Source organism: Priapulus caudatus, unplaced genomic scaffold (assembly GCF_000485595.1).
Source record: "Priapulus caudatus unplaced genomic scaffold, Priapulus_caudatus-5.0.1 Scaffold329, whole genome shotgun sequence".
Classification (NCBI taxonomy): domain Eukaryota; kingdom Metazoa; phylum Priapulida; class Priapulimorpha; order Priapulimorphida; family Priapulidae; genus Priapulus; species Priapulus caudatus.
In genome coordinates this window covers 280431-289563 of record NW_014577390.1, presented here as the reverse complement: position 1 = coordinate 289563, position 9133 = coordinate 280431, and positions in this window count along the sequence as shown.

Here is a 9133-nt window from a genome sequence, read left to right as displayed (position 1 = left end):
AATCATAAACACAGGTCTACTGATAACAATTTTTTTCATAAATCTATGCTGAGATATCCCATAACCATTTTAAATGCGTATCCATCGCAAAATATAACTCCTCTGATAAGATATTGCGCATGCGCTAACACACTAACGTAGCCAAATTGTGTACTGACTGGTATATGCAGCGAGCACCTTACATGCGAGGTCCTCTTCCTATTTCTCAACAGAGGTATACTGATGAAATATTATCATATAAGTAGATGCTAGAATACCTCTTCCCTATTGTAAATGCTTAATTTTTGCAAAATATTATTCTTCTCGGGACATATTGCACGTGCGCAAGCACCATTTCAATCGTGCAGTATGATCTGAAGAACACTGCATAATATAGCTTGCTATGAGAGAAGGAGGGTTAGAAGACTGAGGAAAGGCGGCAGGAAAGAAAGCTGAGGGCGGTATAATAGAATGAGGCTGAGCGAGGGACAGAGGGGGAGGCAAGGGAAGGACAGGAGGGGATGAATTAGTAGTTTTGCTTCCCATCGGCTAGGGCGCTCTTAGAATCATAAACACAGGTCTACTGATAACAATTTTTTCATAAATCTATGATGAGATATCCCCTAACCATTTTAAATGCATATTCATCACAAAATATAACTCCTCTTGTGACATATTGTGCATGCGCTAACACACTAACGTAGCCAAATTGTGTACTGACTGTATATGCAGCGGGTACCTTACATACGAGGTCTTTTACCTATTTCTCTAGAGAGGTGTACTGATAAAATATTATCATAGAAATCTATGCTAGAATACCTCTTCCCTATTCTAAATGCATAATCTTTGCAAAATATTCTTCTTCTCGGGAGATATTGCGCAAGCTCGAGTACCGTTTCAGGCGCGCAGTATGGACTAAAGAACACTGCATAATATAGCTTGCTATGAGAGAAGGAGGTTGGGAGACTGACGAAAGGTGGCAGGGAAGAAAGCTTAGAGCGGTAAAAAAGAACGAGGCTAAGCGAGTGACAGAGGGGGGGGGGCAAGGAAAGGACACGAGGGGATGAATTAGTAGTTTTGCTTCTCACAGGCTAGGGCGCTCTCCCAATCATAAACACAGGTCTACTGATAACAATTTATTTTATAAATTTATGCTGAGATATCTCCTAACCATTTTAAATGGATATCCATCACAAAATATGACTCCTCTTGTGACATATTGCGCATGCGCTAACACACTAACGTAGCCAAATTGTGTACTGACTGGTATATGCAGCGGGCACCTTACATGCGAGGTCTTCTTCCAATTTCTCAAGAGAGGTATAATTGTGAACTATTATCATAGAAATCTATGCTAGAATACCTCTTCCTTATTCTAAATGTCTAATTTTTGCAAAATATTATTCTTCTCGGGACATATTGCGCATGCGCGAGCACCATTTCAATCGTGCAGTATGATCTGAAGAACACTGCATAATATAGCTTGCTATGAAAGAAGGAGGGTTAGAAGACTGAGGAAAGGCGGCAGGAAAGAAAGCTGAGGGCGGTATAAAAGAATGAGGCTGAGCGAGGGACAGAGGGGGAGGCAAGGGAAGGACAGGAGGGGATGAATTAGTAGTTTTGCTTCCCACACGCTAGGGCGCTCTCGCAATCATAAACACATGTCTACTAATAACAATTTATTTCACAAATTTATGCTGAGATATCCCCTAACCATTTTAAATGCATATCTATCACAAAAATAACTCGGTCTGGTGAGATATTGCGCATGCGCTAACACACTAACGTAGCCAAATTGTGTACTGACTGGTATATGCATCGGGCACCTTACATGCGGTCTTCTTCCTATTTCTCAAGAGCGGTATAATTGTGAAATATTATCATAGAAATCTATGCTAGAATACCTCCTCCTTATTCTAAATGTCTAATTTTTGCAAAATAGTATTATTCTCGAAACATATTGCGCATGCGCGAGCACCATTTCAATCGTGCAGTATGATCTGAAGAACACTGCATAATATAGCTTGCTATGAGAGAAGGAGGGTTAGAAGACTGAGGAAAGGCGGCAGGAAAGAAAGCTGAAGGCGGTATAAAAGAATGAGGCTGAGCGAGGGACAGAGGGGGAGGCAAGGGAAGGACAGGAGGGGATGAATTAGTAGTTTTGCTTCCCACCGGCTAGGGCGCTCTCAGAATCATAAACACAGGTCTACTTATAACATTTTTTTTCATAAATCTATGCTGAGATATCCGCTAACCATTTTAAATGCACATCCATCACAAAATATAACTCCTCTGAAATAAATAAATAACAAACCATTACTATATACCAACTATTAATATATACATAAAACAATAACATCATGAAAAGTGAGAAGTAGGAAGTAATAAGTAGGAAGTAATAAGTATTTATTCGGTAACGCGTGCTAAACAAGCAGTTAACACATTAACCAATTACACCGCTACAGCAGCACGTTCGCTCCAAGCCAGACTCGAGTTATCATCGCGCGCGATTCGACGCGTAAAACCATCATGCCACCGTAACACGCGAACTAATAATTACTACGTGCGATTTAAACACCAGTGCCTATACATGACAAATAAGTTCGGATAACAGATCACTTCGCTATACTGTATAGACTGTCTAACGAGGGGTGTCACTTTCGGTGGCGCCCCCTGGTGTACAAAAGATGTACACGTACATATACACGCCAGCCACATATAATTACTACACCATCAGTGTAGGCCTACAGCTACATACACATACTAGCTACAGCATACAGCTACAGCTACATACAGCTAATAACGCATACAGAACACTAATACTACTAAAGTAATACACTATATGAATGTCTCAGTCTGACATATTTCAAACACGCTGTAACCGTAACGTATTTATCTCTACACTGAAGCTACAGACCTACATTCCGTACATAAATCCAACCAGCGAAAAGGGAAAATTATTTTTCTACACGAAAATGACAGCGCGCCGAACACACACCAACAAACACGAGCATTTGGATTTATTCTCGCCTACGTGGGCAAAGTCGAAAGCTTCTGCAATCGTCCCCAGCAACTCTCAATGACCGATTACAGCCGATTTGACAAACCATGAAATGTTCTAAATATAGACAGCGATTAGTCAATGGTGTCGGCCGCTGCGCGGCGTTTTCGCGCTTCGCGGCGGATATCCGGCTGGCAGAATCGTCTAGCCGTGAAACGCAACAGTACTACATACGTCCTACCGTGTGCTGGCTAAGATACGGTGTGTGACCTGCAGAGAGTGAGCAGAGAGTCAGCAGAGAGTGAGCAAAGGCTATATACCCCGTGCTCTCCTATTGTTTTAGGTTATGGGCACGGTGCGTGGCGCTGCCTCTCATTGGCGGCCACGACGGGGTCAGCTGCGTGTCCCCGCACAAAGGCTTGCCCGTACGCGACTACCGTTGGTTATTACGCAATTATACTATTTCTGTCTTATTTATCGTTACCGTTATCCTCCTCTCTTTATTTTTGTATTACAATATTATCATATAAGTAGATGCTAGAATACCTCTTCCCTATTGTAAATGCTTACTTTTTGCAAAATATTCTTCTTCTCGGGACATATTACGCATGCGCGAGCACCATTTGCAATGCGTGCAGTAATGATCTCAAGACACTGGCATAATATACTTTGCTATGAGAGAAGGAGGGTTTAGAAGACTGAGGAAAGGCGCAGGAAAGAAGCGCGAGGGCGGTAAAAAAGAATGAGGCTGAGCGAGGGACAGAGGGAGGCAAGGGAAGGACAGGGGGGAATGAATTAGTAGTTTTGGCTTCCACCGCTAGGGCGGCTCTCAGAATCATAAACACAAGGTCTACTGATAACAATTTTTTGTCCATGAATCATGCTGAGATATCCGCTAACCATTTTAAATGCAACATCCATCAACAAAATATAACTCCTCTGATAAGATATTCGGCATGCGCGAACACACTAACGTAGTCAAATTGTGTACTGACTGGTATATGCATCGGGCACTTACATCGGTCTTCTTCCTATTTCTCAGAGCGGTATAATTGTGAAATATTATCATATGAAATCTATGCCCTAGAATACCTCCCTCCTTATTCTATAATGTCTAATTTTTGCAAAATAGTATTATTCTCGGATCATAGTGCGCATGCGCGCAGCACCATTTCAATCGTGCAGTATGATCTGAAGAACACTGCATAATATAGCTTGGCTATGAGAGAAGGAGGGTTTAGAAGACTGATGAAAGCGGGCTAGGAAAGAAAGCTGAAGGGTATAGAGAATGAGGCTAAGCGAGGGACAGAGGGAGCAAGGGAAGGACAGGAGGGGGATGAATTAGTAGTTTTGCTTCTCCAACCGGCTAGGGCGCTTCCCAATGCATAAACACAGGTCACCCTGATAACAATTTATTTCATAAATTTATGCTGAGATTATCCCCTAACCTTTTAAATGCATATCCCAGCACAAAATATAATCCTCTTGTGACCATATTGCGCCATGCTGCTAACACACTAACGTAGCAAATTGTGTACTGACTGTATATGCAGCGGCACCTTTACAATACGAGTCTTTTTCCATATTTCTCCAAGAGAGGTATACTGATAAAATATTATCATAGAAATCTAATGCTAGAATCCTCTCCCTATTCTAAAATGCATAAATCTTTGCAAAATAATTCATCTTCTCGGAAAGATGGCGCATGCGCAGCCACCGTTCAGGCGACGCAGTATTGGACTGAAGAACACTGCATAAAATAGGCTTGCTATGAGAGAAAGGAGGTTGGGAGACTGACGAGAGGTGTCCAAGAAAGAACAGCTTAGTGTGGTAAAAAACATTAGGCTGAGCGAGAGCCGCGGGTGAGGCTAGGGAAGGGCATGAGAGGTGAATTAGTAGTTTTTACTTCCCGCACAGGCTAGGGCGCTCTTCCAACGCATAAACAGCAGGTGTAGCTGATACAGTTTATTCAATAAATCTATGCCGAGATATCCGCGCTAACCATTTTAGAATGCAGATATCCATGCACAAAATATACTCCTCTGTTGAAGAATATTGCGCATGCGCTAACACACTAACGCTAGCCAATTGTGTACTGACTGGTAATAGTGCAGACGGGGCACCATACCATGCGAAGGTCTTCTTGCTATTTCTCAAGAGGCGGTATACTTTAAATACTATTACATACGAACATCTATGCTGAAACCTCCTACCTGTTCTAAATGCATAATTTTTGCAAAATATTATTCTTGCTCGGCGACATATTGCGCATGCGCGAGGCACGTTTCAGGCGTGCAGTGAAAGGGGGGGGGGGGGGGGGGGGGGGGGGGGGGGGGGGGGGGGGGGGGGGGGGGGGGGGGGGGGGGGGGGGGGGGGGGGGGGGGGGGGGGGGGGGGGGGGGGGGGGGGGGGGGGGGGGGGGGGGAGGTTCTGTAAGAACACTGCATGGATATCGCTTGCTCATGTAGAGAAAGAGGGTTGGGAGACTGAGGACAGGGCGCAGGAAAGAAAAGCTGAGGAGCGGTATAAAAGAAATGAGGCTTGAAGCGGAGGTACAGTCGGGAGGCAAGGGAAGGACAGAAGGGATGAAAATTTGTAGTTTTGCTCCCACAGGCTAGGGCAACTTCCCAATCATTAAAACATAATTCTACTGATACCCCACAGTTGTTTTCATAAATCTATGCTGAGACTATCCCTAACCATTTTAAATGCATATCGGCACTTAGCAAAATAGAACTGCCTCTGTTGTAGCTTATTGCGCATGCGCTAACACCCTAACGTAGCCAAATTGTGTACTGTACTGGTATATGCAGGCGGGCAGCGCTTACATGCGAGCGTCTTCTCCGATTCTCAAGAGAGGTATAATTGTGAAGCTATTATCATAGAAATCTATGCTAGAATACCTCTTCCTTATTCTAATGTCTAATTTTTTGGCAAAAATATAATTCTTCTCGGGACATAATTGCGCATGCGCGAGCACCATTTCATCGTGGCAGTATGATGCTGAAGAACAACGATGCATAATATACGTTGCTATGCGAAATGAAGGAGGGTTAGTAAGCTGAGGAAAGGCGGCAGGAAAGGAACAGCTGAGGGGGCGGTAAATCTAGAATCATGAGGCGGCCTGGAGGCGAGGGACACGGAGGGGAGGCAAGGGAAGGAACAGAGGGGAACATGAATTAGTAGTGTGCTTCATCCGCCCCACCGTCTCGGCGCGCTCTCAGAAATCATGACACACAGGTCTACTGATCATAACAATTTTTTTTCATAAATCTATGCTGAGGTATCGCCTAACCAGTTTACATGCAGCATCCACACAAATAAGACTCTCTGATAAGATATTGCGGCATGCGCATAACTACACTAACGAGCGCCAAATTGTGTACTGACTGGTATATGCATCGGGCACCGTTACGATGGCGTCCCTTCTTCCTATTTCTCAAGAGCGTATAATTTTGTGAAATTTATCATAGAAATCTATGCTACGATATACCTCCCTCCTTATTCATATATGTCTAATTTGCAATAGGTATATTCTCGAACATATTGCGCATGCGTGAGCACGCATTTCAATGCGTGCAGTATGATCTGAAGAAACTGGCCATACATACGCTTGCTATGAGAGAAGGAGAGGGTTAGAAGACTGAGGAAAGGCGGCAGGAAAGAAAGCTGAAGGCGTTAGTAGTAAAGATGAGTGCTCGAGCGAGGGACAGAGGGGAGGCAAAGGGGACAGGACAGGAGGGGACATCCGAATTAGAGTTTCTGCTTCCACCGGCTAGGCGCTCTCAGAAATCATAAACACAAGGTCTACTTAAACATTTTTTTCAATAATCTAGCGCTGAGATATCCGCTAACCTTTGTAAATCACATCCATCACAAAATATAAATCCTCTGAACAGTAAATAAATAACAAACCATTAACTATAGTACAAACTATTATAATAACATAACAATAAACATCATGAAATAGTGAGAAGTAGGAAGTAATAAGTAAGAAGTAATAAGTATTTATTCGGTAACTGCGTGCTAAACAAGCAGGTTAACACATTAACCACATTACACCGCTACAGCAGCACGTTCGCCTCGAAGCCAGACTCGAGTTTATCATCGCGCGCGATTCGACGCGTAAAACCATCATGCCCACCGTACACACGCGAACTAATAATTACTACGTGCGAATTTAAACACCACCAGTGCCTATACATGACAAATAAGATTCGGATAACAGATCACTGTCGCTATACTGTATTAGACTGTCTAACGAGGGGTGTCACTTCCGGTGGCGGCCCTGGGTAAGCCAAAAGACTGTACACGTACATATACACGCCATGCACATATTAATTTACTACAACGCCATCCGGTACGGCCTTACAGCTACATACACATACTCAGCTATCAGCATAACAGGCCTACGCTACCATACAGCTAATAAACGCAGCATACAGAACAATAATACTATAAAGTAATCACACTATATGAATGGTCTCAGTGCTGACATAATTTCAAACCGCTGTACGCGTAACGTATTTACTCTTACAGCTCGAAGCTAGCAGACACCTTACATTCCCGTAGCATAAATCCTACATTATACATATCAGTACCTGCACTAGTAGTAGTACTGATAACCGTACGGCGCAACATACGAAGCACTGACATGACCACAAATCCCAGGGCGGATCCAGGGCTGAAGCTGACAGTATTTTTCCAGATTTTTAAGGAAGGCAAGTCCCACGGCCCCTATGGCCAAAAGGCGACCACCGCCAAAGTGGGCCGCCGTTAAGCGCGGGAGCACAGGCGGGGGGTCCTGGGGGTTTTCAGCGAATTTCAAATTGGCAAGGGCACAAAACATGAGTCAGGCTGCATTTAGTCAAGCAGCAATAGCTAAAAGAGCCACATAATGGAATTTATAGTCTGCTTATTTTCCTGCGTTGGCAGTAGCCAGCAATTCAATGCAGAATGATGTCAAGTGGCACTTCCCCCTCTTTTCAGATATCAAAGCTATTTTGTTACCATGTAAAAGTTTTGAATACTTCCTTCAAGTCTCGTGTCATATGAATCAGAAGAAAAAGAAAACAAATTAAAGAATATCTGCCCAAATTCTCATTCAACATTGGTTTCTGTATTTTTAAGCGCGCAAAATTCGAAGGCAGCTTTGAAACGTCTAGACCGTATTTCCCATACGGCAAATACCGGTCTCGAATCCGCCCTGAATCCCGACTACAATATATACTGCAAGTCAAGACTGCAAAAGACAAAACACAGCTTGCTTCGCGGTTTCATCCAACAGGCACTGCTTGAAGCGTTTCAATAAAATATAAATGCTAGACTTAAATACGGAAAACGAATTACTTAGTACAAAATTCTTAATGTTTTATACTCATAGCCAAGGTACTCCTTTCACTCTACGGTAGCACGGCCGATGGTGTTTCACAACCATTTGGCAGAATTACACGGCTGCCATTGCTTCCGGCGGCGCGACTGTTTGCACGCTTGCACTAATATAAGGCGCGTTACACACGGAGCACGTTTTTGGCGCGGCGAGCCTAATTCAGGCCCCGCTGACAAGATTTGGCTCGAGCCGAGCGTTCACACCGGACGTTTTCTTGCCCGTAGCGCTAATTTAGGCCGAGCCAGATTTGGACCCCCATCGAAAAACTGTCGGGACCGAGGCCCGAGAAATTTAGCACCAGCTGTTCGCGAGCGGGTTAGAGAGGTAGAATCGGTTTGAGAAGCAGTTAGAAAAGTAATAACTTTATAAGCAGTATAAAAATCCATAAACAGTATAAAAGTTTCCAACAACAGTATATAAAATTCGAAAAAATTTGATCATGGATGATCGTTGTTCAGGTTGATAATTAAAACTCGGAACGTAAGTAAACACTCTAAAAGTGAAATCAACAGCCATCTCGCGACGATATTGCAAAATGTTATCTTGTGAAGATATTGTGCAAATAGAATTTATTTGAATTTGAATTTGAATTTGACGAGCGTAACCAGTACTTCACTTGGCGTACGTTGTGATACGTCGCCGACTCAAAACGCGCCGAGCCAATATTTGGCCCGACAAAATCTAGCCATTTGGCTTCGAGCGCCATAATCGATTGGACACGTGTGAGACGCGACTATAGAGAGTGCTCTCTATATAGAGAGCACT